General features: G+C 40.4%; 1 pseudogene; it reads left to right on the forward strand.

Moving 5' to 3' along the window:
• LOC132025973 (small ribosomal subunit protein eS4-like) overlaps nucleotides 1-8360 on the forward strand; it is a 10299-nt pseudogene extending 1939 nt beyond the window's left edge.
• The last annotated feature ends 4165 nt before the right edge of the window (nucleotides 8361-12525 follow it).

Raw genomic sequence — 12525 nt, forward strand, 5'->3', positions numbered from 1 at the left:
AAAAAGAGAGCTCTCACCAGAAACCAAACAAGCTAGAACCTTAATCTCAGACCTTTAGCTTCCCGAACTCTGAGAAAATACATTTCTGCTGTTTAAGCCATCCAACCTACACTATTTTGTCATGGCAGCCCCACTAACACAGACGATTCTCTCCTTATTGGACTCTTGACAGCTTGCCCAGCAACTAGTCCCTCAGACCTGGTTGCTGTAAACTCCACTGTGCAGCATCTCCCATCATCCACCCCCCAGTCTCAAATTTTTTGAAAAATTATTCCATACACTTAATGAAATTAAAACACATAAAAACAGCACAATAATTTGGAGGCTACACTCAACCTATACTTATAACTTTATATTCAACCTTGTCTATTGCTTTTTAAAGAGTACCCTCTGTAATTTCATAAAAACTGGAGCACCGGGGTGCCTGGGTGGCTCAGTGGGTTAAAGCCTCTGCCTTCCGCTCAGATCATAATCCCAGGGTCCTGGGATCGAGCCCCGCATTGGGCTCTCTGCTCTGCAGGGAGCCTGCTTCCTTCTCTCTCTCTCTCTCTCTCTCTCTCTCTCTGTGTGTGTCTGCCTCTCTGCCTACTTGTGATCTCTGTCAAATAAATAAATAAAATCTTTAAAAAAAAAAAAAGTATGCTGAGGCACATTTAAATTTAAAAACTGGAGCACCTGGGTGGCTCAGTCGGTTAAGCACCCAAATCTTGGTCTCGGCTCAGGTCGTGATCTCGCAATCATGAGACTGAGCCCTGCATCAGGCTCCATGCTCAGTACAGAGTCTGTTTCAGATTCTCTCTCCCTCTTGCATTCTCTCTCTCAAATAAATAAATAAAATCCTTAAAAAAAAAAAAAGGCAATGACAACTTTTTTCCTTCTTATATTTAATGTCCAGTTTTATAATTGCCGTTTCTATAAAACTGTCAAAATTGACAAGTGTGGTGCTATAACTTGATTTCATGGGACAGTGTGTCCTTATCAAACACTGAAAAAAAAAAAAACCATTTCTACTTCATTTGCTTTGTTTTCATGTTTTTCTCTTTTTTCTAATCTGTAATATCATCCACAATCCAGCCCCACCACTCCATACTCAGGCCTGTCCCTCCTACCACGGTCAGCAAATAAGTTCAGTATTGCCCATTTTTTGCTGTCAGTTTAGTTTATGCAAACTCTTTTCTTCTCATAAGACATACTCCAGATAGCTATCTTATAAGACTTCCAAACTGTAAGATCTTCTAGGATAAATACAGATGCTTAGAGCTACAGAAAAGCTAGTATTGTTCAAAGAATACTTTTTGTATCAAGGAAAAAAAATCACTGATTAAGATAACAAGAGTTTCTGAGTGCCTCAGTGAGTTAAGCATCTGATTCTTGATTTCGGCTCAGGTCATAATATCAGGGTCATGGGATTGAGCCCAGTGTTGAGCTCCACACTCAGCAGGAAGCCTGCTTGAGATTTTCTCTCACTGTCTGTCCCTTCCCCTGCTCTCACTTTCTAAAAAAAATAAAAAATCTTAACAAAACAAGAATTTCCACTGCAGCTCACATGCCTTAAAACTGTCTATAAGCTATGTACAGAAGAATGAAACTCGACCATTCTCTTACACCATACACAATGATAAACTCAAAATGGATAAAAGACCTCAACCTGGGGCAGGAATCTATCAAATCCTAGAGGAAAACATAGGCAGTAACCTTTTTGACATCGGCCACAGCAACTTCTTTCAAGATAGGTCTCCAAAGGCAAAGGAAACAAAAGCAAAAATGAACTTTTGGGACTTCATCAAGATCAAAACTCTATACAGCAAAGAAAACAGTCAACAAAACAAAGAGGCAACCCACGGAATGGGAGAAGATATTCGCAAATGACACTACAGACAAAGGGCTGATATCCAAGATCTATAAAGAACTCCTCAAACTCCAAACCATAAGAGACTCTTGATCTCACAAAACAAACTGAGGGTTGCCAGGGGGAGAGGGGTAGGGAAGAGGGGTGGCGGGGCTGTGGACATTGGGGAGGGTATATGCTATGGTGAGTGCTGTGAAGTGTGTAAACCTGGTGATTCACAGACCTTTACCCCTGGGGCTAATAATACATTATATGTTAATAAAAAACAAAAATTTTTTTAAAAAAAGAACTCCTCAAACTCAACACACACAAAACAGATAATCATGTCAAAAAAAATGGGCAAAAGACACTTCTCCAAAGAAGACATACAAATGGCTAACAGACACATGAAAAATATTCATCATCATTAGCCATCAGGGAGATTCAAATCAAAACCACATTGAGATACCACCTTAAACCAGTTAGAATGGCCAGAGTCAACAAGACAGTAAACAAAAAGTGTTGGAGAAGATGTGAAGAAAGGGGAACCCTCTTGCACTGTTGGTGGAAACGCAAGTTGTTGCAACTACTCTGGAAAACAGTGTGGAGATTCCTTAAGAAATTAAAAATAGAGGGGCACCTTTGCATCTCAGTGGGTTAAAGCCTCTGCCTTCAGCTCAGATCATGATCCCAGGGTCCTGGGATTGAGCCCCACATCAGGCTCTCCGCTCAGCAAGAAGCCTACTTCCTCCTCTCTCTCTGCCTACTTGTGATCTCTGTCAAATAAATAAATAAAATCTTAAAAAAAAAAGAAATTAAAAATAGAGCTACTCAATGGCCTTGTAATTGTACTACTGGGTATTAAACCCCAAAGATACAGATGTATTGAAAAGAAGGGCCATCTGTACCCCAATGTTTATACTGCCAATGGCCACAGTCACCAAACTGTGGAAAGAGGCAAGATGCCCTTCAATAGACGAATGGATAAAGAAGATATGGTCCATATATACTGTGGAGTATTATGCCTCCATCAGAAATTAGAATATCTAATTTTTATATCAACATAATGGAACTGGAAGAGATTATGCTGAGTGAAATAAATCAAGCAAATAGAGTCAATTATCATATGGTTTCACTCACTTGTGGAGCATAAGGAATAACATAGAGGACATTGGGAGATGGAGAGAAGTGAGTTAGGGGGAATTAAAGGGGGAGACAAACCATGAGAGACTGTGGATTCTGAGAAACAAACTGAGAATTGGGGAGGGGAGGGGGTGAGGCGTGGGGTGAGCCTAGTGGTGGGTATTTTGGAGGGTACATATTGCTTGGAGCACTGGTTGTGGTGCATAAACAATGAATCTTGGAACACTGAAAAAAAATAAAATTAAAATTACAATATTTAAGGGCGCCTGGGTGGCTCAGTGGGTTGGGCCACTGCCTTCGGCTCAGGTCATGATCTCAGGGTCCTGGGATCGAGTCCCGCATCGGGCTCTCTGCTCAGCAGGGAGCCTGCTTCCTCCTCTCTCTCTCTGCCTGCCTCTCTGCCTACTTGTGATCTCTCTCTGTCAAATAAATAAAATCTTTTAAAAAAAATTACAATACTTAAAAAAGCTGTCCATAAAAATTCTGTGAGACAAAATATTCTGAATTTGCATTTAATGAAATATTATATAGCTGAGAATACTTGAGATAAATGTATTTTGACTTTTTTTTAATATAGAAGTAAAGAAATGACACATTTTTTTTAAACTGTATTTAGTCATTTTGACAAAAACAACTAAAAAGTGGATGAATCTTGTAGTTTCCTTTGTGGACAGACTTCAGTGAGATACATTAGTAAAACAGGAAAAATAATAGTTAAATGTGATTTGAAAGTACTTTATAAGCAATTCTTAAAGACCTCCTGTCAAAATTAGCCTCTTGGACATTTAGAAATTAAATAAAGTTAAATGATGACTCAAGATGCAACAGTGTCTAAATATAGAATGACCATTTCCACTTAGCTGTCAAGCATGAGTTCAAGTGTGCTTCCATACATGGTTCTAGAAAAGACCCTTGGTCGGGAAAGTGAGTACCAGTACTCATTTCTTTGAAAATTAAAGTACTTAGTGTTTGGGCACCTGGGTGGCTCAGTGGGTTAAGCCGCTGCCTTCGGCTCGGGTCGTGATCTCAGGGTCCTGGGATCAAGTCCCGCGTCGGGCTCTCTGCTTCCTTCTCTCTCTCTGCCTGCCTCTCCATCTACTTGTGGTTTCTCTCTGTCAAATAAATAAATAAAATCTTTTAAAAATAAATAAATAAATAAATAAATAAATAAATAATTTTTAAAAAAAATACTTAGTGTTTCCTAGAAATGCTCCAAAAGAGCTTAGCAGGCCTGACATTCAAGGTGTTTCATGGTATCCCCGATATGTGACTTTTCCAGTTCTTTATTCCCCAGTCCTATCATAGACTCTACTCCTGAGTCAAACCAAATTCCTCCTTGACCATGCTATCAAATGTTTCCCATTCTTTTACTGTCTATCCCTTTGCCTCTTAGAATGAAAACCTCATGAGAGCAAAGATTTTTCCTTGTTTTGCACTGTATCCCCAGAGTCTAGGACAGTATTTGTCACAAAGGGAGTACTCTATAAATATTAAAGGAATGAGGAGGACCTGAGTGGCTTAGTCAGTTAAGCATCTGCCTTCAGCTCTGGTCATGATCCCAGGACTGCATGGGGCTCCCTGCTCAGCAAAGAGCCTGCCCCTCCCTCTCCCACTCCCCCTGTTTGTATTTCCTCTCTTGCTGTGTGGCTCTCTCTCAAATAAATAAATAAAATATTTTTAAAAAATATTAAGGGAATGAATGAATAAATGAGTGAAATCATTCCCATAAACATCCAAACTTCACTGTGCATTTGTGCACTGGCATATGGCTTCCTCCATGAAGGCTGATATTCTCCTTCTATACATCTTCATCGTCCAACTGAAAATTTATAGCCTCGAGGCCCATGTGAGAGTTGCCAGTGCACACACTTCAGCCCTCTCCATGGAGTGGAAAAAAGTTATGGGATCAGCCTTCAAAAATTTTTTGTCACATACACAGACAACACAAGCGTGCACACATACCTGCATGCATGAGCACACACGGACACACACACGCGCACAGTATCACTCAGAATTTATTACATGAATGAACAGTGCTATTGCATGAGGTGCCATGCAAGTTCTAAACGTGATTTCACCTTAGCTAGAAATTAACCAGAAGAGTAGACCTATCATAGGATTAGTGCTATGGAATGGCAAGAGAAATGTATCAATTACTGGTGTTCGATCCACATAGAAACAGCCAGAACGGCAAACTCTGATGCCAATTGCCACAATTAGTTAATAAACTTGGACTTAATTTTGTCATGTTAAGCTCAGTTGTCCCTTGTCTGGCTCCTGGGACACAGCCAGGCCTCCCTGTGGCATTCTGATAGGAGCTGGGGAAAAGAGATGGAAAAAAGATAAAACAGAACCTACTCAAACCTACATAAATCTGAAAGAGCCTCCTGTCCCTGGGCTTATGTCAGGGTGACCTCTCTGCTGCCCTAGTTGGGGAATCTGACATGAGTAGGTTAGAGATTTATGAAGGCAGAAGGAGAGGTGCTTTTGTTCATCCCTTGAGCTGATAGGGGTTACTTAGTACAAAGCCAGTGACATCCTCATCAAGCCAAATTCCACTTTCTTGTTCCTCTCCTGCACACACTCAGTCTCGACCAGCCAATTCAGTAGTTTAAGTTCTTTCCAATGCACTTTATTTTTTTTTAAAGATTTTATTTATTTTATTTGACAGACAGAGATTACAAGTAGGCAGAGAGGCAGGCAGAGAGAGAGGGGAGGAAGCAGGCTCCCTGCTGAGCAAAGAGCCCGATGCGGGGCTCGATCCCAGGACCCTGGGATCATGACCTGAGCCGAAGGCAGAGGCTTTAACCCACTGAGCCACCCAGGTGCCCCTCTAATACACTTTAATAAGAATTTTCATGACATGTGATGACAGTGAGTCCTCTGACCATAAAAAATAACAGTGTTTAATCTCGTGCCTTTTTTCTCTGTATTACTCTTATGCTTACTCTTGGCCTTGTAACACAGAAGTATGTCCTTTTTAGTTCAACTTGCTCTTTAATATCTCTTGCTAGATCTAGAAGTGAATGAAATCGTTGGAGGATAGTACAGCTGGCGCCTTTATTTTGTTTCTTTGACCAGTGTGAATGGGGGGCTACAAACTGACCAGTGATTTCCAAGGTTGATTTTTTTCATACCTAGGTTGTGAATAAAATTCTTAAAACTAAATTAATATGATCTTACCTTTAAATTTTTGAAATAAATACTGGGCAATAGTATTTCTTGACACAAAACATACCAAAATTTGCTGTGTCTCCTAACAGACTGGGAACTATTGTTTTCAGAAACAGACCTAGTCCATTTCATGAATACGGTCCACTTACCTAGCACAAAGTTTAGATCAAGGTTTTTTGGTTTTTTCTTTAAATTTTTTTTTTAGGTTTTTTTTTTTTTTTTACTTATTTATTTGAGAAAGAACATGAGCATAGGGAGGGAGAAGGAGACAGAATCTGAAGCAGAGCCCTATGTGGAGCTTAATCCCATAACCTGGAGATCATGACCTGAGCTGAAACTGAGTTGGGTGCTTAATCAACTGAGCCACCCACACGCCCCAAAGTTTAGATGTTTTGTGATGATAATAAATTAATTCATATTTGGGTACCTGCGTGGTTCAGTCAGTTAAACATCTGCCTTCAGCTCAGGTCATGGATCCCAGGGTCCTGGGATCAAGTCCCTTGTTGGGCTACATGCTCAGCTGGGAGTCTGTTTCTCCCTCTGCCTCTCTACCCCCTCCTTGTTAGTGAGCTTATGTTAGCTTGCCCCCCACGCCCTATCTTGCAAAAATAAATTAATAAAATCTTAAAAAAGAAAAAACAACTCGGGACACCTGGGTGGCTCAGTGGGTTGGGCCTCTGCCTTCAGCTCAGGTCATGATCTCAGGATCCTGGGATCGAGCCCCGCATCAGGCTCTCTGCTCATCGGGGAGCCTGCCTCCTTCTCTCTCTCTGCCTGCCTCTCAGCCTACTTGCGATCTCTCTCTGTCAAATAAATAAATAAAATATTAAAAAAATAAAAATAGGGTGCCTGGGTGGCTCAGTGGGTTAAGCCGCTGCCTTTGGCTCAGGTTATGATCTCAGGGTCCTGGGATCGAGTCCCGCATCGGGCTCTCTGCTCAGCAGGGAGTCTGCTTCCTCCTCTCTGCCTCTCTGCCTACTTGTGATCTCTCTCTGTCAAATAAATAAATAAAATCTTTAAAATAAATAAATAAATAAATAAATAAATAAAAATTAAAAAAAATAAAAAATAAACTCATATTTGCTACTTGCAAACTCTTTGAAATTTAAAATATTCACCCTTCTTTGAGCCCTTAAAATTAGAAACCTGATGTGTGGGAAGGTTACACAGAAAACTGTTAGGAAGTGCACCAACCTCTACCTCCAGGTAGGCTTGCCGACATTAGAAAACAGCGCAAGAGTCATCCCACAGGTCCAAATAGAGAGATGCATGTTCGCGGACACTCGCCCAGCCCACGGATGCTCGTGAGAGTCAAACGTGAGTTGTGGCTTGCTCACAAGATCATCTTTAAACATGATATAAAACACCCTACACAAATTGGAGCATAAATCAGAAACAAGAGGAAGCATGTAAGGAAAGGTTAATCATGCAGCCTCAATCCCAACGGCAGGTGCAAAGAGCTAGAAAGTATTTTTTTCAGTACCAGTGCATGTAACAGAAGTAACACTAATACTGATTTACTTAATAATATTTAGAGCTTATTACTCAGTATTTGTTTAATACCTATTATGTGCCAAGAACTGCTTAACGTCCTTTAACACATCAGCCATAGAAAACTCACAGCAGGAATAAATGCATGGCTTAGTCAGTTGAGCATCTGCCTTCAGCACAGGTCATGATCCCAGGCTCCTGGGATCCAGCCTTGTGGGCTCCCTGCTCAGGGTGGAGCCTGCTTCCCCCTCTCCCTCTGCTGCTTCCCCTGCTCATGCTCTCTCTCTCTCTCAAATACATGAATAAAATATTTTAAAGAAAGAAAAAAGGAACCTCACGGAAGGTCGTGGGTGATAAGCTACTATTACTGTTTTTAATTAAACATCATGCACATGAAGAAACAGACACCCAGAGAATAGGCTACTTGCCCCAAATCACACAAACAGTGAGGGGCTAAGCAGTGAAGCCAGGATTCAAAGTCAGGGATTAACGGCTCCAAGATCCACACTATTAACACTATTAACCACTATACTGTCTGCCTAAGGGGTACAAACCAGGTCTACAAACTCTAGTGAAAGATATCTTAAAGTCACAGAACATTCAAGAAGCACCGCACAAGGAGGAGGAAAATGATCCCAATCCAGGGTGTTGTGTTGCTGCAAACTTCAAAGGGGCAATGGACGAGTTTGATCAGTATAGGCAGCTGTTGCCACGACAGGTATAACACGTGCATGATCACTAAAGGGAGATATTCGACGACAACCTAAATAGGAAGCCACTAAAAGCCATCCAGAAAAAAACTGCGCGTTTGTTATGAACAAATCAAATTCCTAAGAAATGTGACAAACACTGCAGTGTGAATTTTCCTCAGTTACATTCAAGGGGGAGTTGGATATACCCTCCTTGGCATATCAGCTACAAAGAGGGACTCAAGGAAGGAAGTGAAAAATATTAGTTATGTCAACAAGGCACCACTGAACTAACATCACAACATCATGAAGGACTGGGGGTGTTTTTAGGAACATCACAACTCCTTCAAAGTTACTCATTTCTTAAGCTTAATGGACGACAGGAGCGGCCAGGTGGCTCAGTCAGTTGAGGGTCCCAATCTGGATTTTGGTTCAGGTCATGATCTCAGGGGTCATGGGATCAAACCCCAAGTCGGGCTCCTTGCTCAGCCAGGAGTCTGCTAGAGATCCTCTCTCTCTCTCCCTCTGCCTCTGCCCCTCCCTCCCTGCTTGCTCTATGAATAAATGAATGAATGAATGAATGAATGAATCTTTAAAAAAAAAAATTAATGGACTATATCCATGACCAGCACAAAAACGCCTTCAGACAATGGGAGGAGCCATAATCAGTGAGAAGAGATTCAAGCTCCATTGCTAATTAGTCGTGTTCTTTGTGGCTTTGTTTACTAGCATCATCACTTCCTACCTGTCTATTGCTCTTTCTTCTCATGCATTACCATACGTGCTAATGACACACAGTTTTTAGAAGACAGGCACCCTGCTTGAATCAGGTACGCCTAGATGAGGTACTTAGACCTGCTTGGATTGGTGAATCCTACCATGCGTTAGCATCAACGTGAGAGAAACAATCAAAATTTCAGAAATTACCTCAAGGAGCCAGTTTTAGGGGATCATGACTTAAAAACCAATGCTTGAAGCCTAATGCAGACTCAAAATTATGGATATTATTTTTTTTAAGATTTTATTTATTTACTTGACAGACAGAGATCACAAGTAGGCAGAGAGAGAGGAAGAGAAGCAGGCTTCCCGCTGAGCAGAGAGCCCTCGATGTGGGGCCCTTGACCCTGGGATCAAGACCTGAGCCGAAGGCAGAGGCTTTAACCCACTGAGCCACCCAGGTGCCCCAAGATTATGGATATTATTAAATAATTAAGTTCAACTATTTCAGCAACAGGAAATGCCACAGCCATCATTATAGTTCACACTGAAAATAACAATACCCAAATGTCCATGGTAGTATCCAAGATTATAAATGAAAGGGATTGCCGACTTTATGAGATATAGTCGGATGGTACAGTCAATGGAATGATCACATAAAATACAGCATTTCTCACCTATTCAGTTCTGAGGAAATCAACTGAACAAACACAGAGCCTTAGCTAAAAATCTTGTTTTGTAGAAACGCCTGGGTGGATCATTCAGTTAAGTAGTCTGCCTTTGGCTCAGGCTGTAATTTCAAGGTCCTGAGATTGAGTCCCACATCAGGACCCTTGCTCAGAGGGTGAGTCTACTTCTCCTAACGCCTGTAGCTCCCCTTGTGCTCTCTCTCTCTGACAAATAAATAAAATCTTTTTAAATAAATAAATGAACAACCTATTTTATATATAAGATCTACAAATATTTCACTAATATTGATTTACTTTTGTAAAGGAAAATACAAAATCAAAAATTAAATTAATCCTCCAAATGGAAAGTAAATGTTATAAACATATATAATCATCTAGAACCAATATAAAGACACTTGAAGATAAGCAGAACATGTAACCATAACCTCAAACAACACCATTATTAAATAGCACATGAGTTGCTAGTGAAAATTACAGTTAAGCTTCTTATTTTTAACAAATCTACACACTTGAAGCTTCAGCACTGCAGTGTTCTAGCATTTAGTCCCTTACTCATGCTAGTGACTGTAAAAAACTAATAAAAATGTAAAACAATAAATATCTTATGATTAGAATCCACTAAGGTAATACGCCATCATTCTGACATTTATTTCTTTATAAAAGTAATTAAAAAGTAATAATAATGCTGAATTATGTGATACTACAATTAGGACATCTGGGATATTGCATTCAGATTAAACTGCCTGAGCTAAAAACATTATGTTATAAAATCTGAGGAAATAAAAGTACTTCATTTGTTCATGTATTCGACTAGTATTATTAAGTATTATTAATAAAACAGTGTAACATACCCACTTTTGATAAATATTGATATATTATTTCTTATATAGTCTAAGTTCAATAAATATTCTTCTTAGATACATTTAATGAACACAGTTATAAAACTTTGTTTAAAGATTTGATTTATTTATTTGACAGAAAGAGAGCACAAAAGGGAGAACAGCAGGCAGAGGGAGAAAGAGAAACAGGCTCGCCAAGCAGGGAGCCCATATGGGGCTCGATCCCAGGACCCTGGGATCATAACCTGAGCTGAAGGCAGACACTTAATGACTGAGCCACTCAGGCACCCTCAGTAATAAAACTCTTGAGAAAATCTCACATTTTCTCAAAATGTTGTCCCTGAGACCAATTTTTGAGGAAAATACACATTAAAAAAGTGGGGGACCACATCAACAACTTTCTTACTCCCAAATGTTCCAAAGGAAAAAACTGCTGTACTGTACTTGAACCTTTTCTATGTAAGATTTCTTTTTCAAAATAGATTTTTTTAATATTGAAAAAAGACAGGCTAGAAACTTCCTCCTTTGAGGCTTTTGAAGGGTTCCACTGCAGAATTAAGCCTTATGTCTCTAAGTCTTTTTGCTTCGCCTTCCGCTTGATAAATCCTTTTCCACTTTCGAGTCTTTGCACTTGAATTCCTTCTGCCAGAAAACCCTCACACTGAATGTGCCCACGGCTTTGTTCCTCACTGCGTTCATGTCTCTGCCCAAAGAGCATCTCCCCGGCAGTAGGCTCCTCCAGCACTCTGCATCCTTTTCCCGGCTGCAATAGATTATTATCTGAATCTGCTCCGGGTCCTTGTGATGGAAATAAGAAAATGAAATTCCTGTGTAATAGACTCAGTGTTAAGATGGCTCCGTGACATGGATCCTGAAATAAATCGTAGCATTACTCATCCTCACGCATCAATAAAGAATCTGTTTCAAGACATAATGACATTTACTGATTTGGAAACTATTTTCACCTTAATATACAAGAATATTACTTTTGTTAGAAACTTCTTGGAGGTCTGATAACATCTGCTGATTGAATCTGAAAGTCGAGGAAATGGAATGTTCCCTCCCAGGCAGTGCATATGTGGCTTCTAAACTTAGACAGACGTGGCTTCAAATCTCAGGTCTTCAACTAACTAGCTATGTGAGCATACCCCTGAAACCACTCCCATTAAAAGCACCAAAAAAAAAAAAAAAAAACCAAAAATCCAATAGGCATATTCCAGTTCTTGTGCTATTGGACCACTGAATCATTTGGTGCAGATAACAACTCCTTTTTTTTTCAAGAAATTTTGTTTTCTTTCTATATTTTTGGCTGTTCTTTATCAGTCATCTTTATAGGTTCTTCCCTTTCTTTGTCTTCCAAATACTGAGGGCTCTCGGCGTTCTGAAGTAGGCGCTCTCTTCTCCACACTCTTCGTTCCTTCCTGGTGCTGTCCTCCTCTCCCGTGCGATAGCGCTACTGCAGACAGTTTTCTCTCAAGGTCAATCCGGGCATACAACTATCTATCAAGACCACCATATAAATTTCCCTGAAACACTTCAAATGGACCGTGTCCAAGCAGGAACTTGGCATGTGCCGCACACCTAGCCCATCATCTCCAGTACCTTCTTCTAATGAAGGCACCATGATCCAGCAGCCACACATTTCATAAAATAACACCCTTTACTCTTCTCTCACCTTCTCCTTCCCTTTTCTAATCATTCACCAAATCTTCCCTGTGTGTTTCTCATGTCCCTTCAACTCTACTGTCATCACCCTATTTTGGGGAGAAAAAATCATTCCTGACCTGGATGACCTCTAGAGAACAGAGGCATAAACCTGTAATACTGCTATGAGAGCTAGTTAGTGAACAACTTTGGGTATTTGGAGTAAATGAGCATTTTAGCCTAGTGATTTCTTTTTTTTTTTTAAGGGAGGGGGGAGCAGGGGCGCCTGGGTGGCTCAGTGGGTTGGGCTG

The sequence above is a fragment of the Mustela nigripes genome, chromosome 10 (assembly GCF_022355385.1).
Source record: "Mustela nigripes isolate SB6536 chromosome 10, MUSNIG.SB6536, whole genome shotgun sequence".
Lineage (NCBI taxonomy): Eukaryota > Metazoa > Chordata > Mammalia > Carnivora > Mustelidae > Mustela > Mustela nigripes.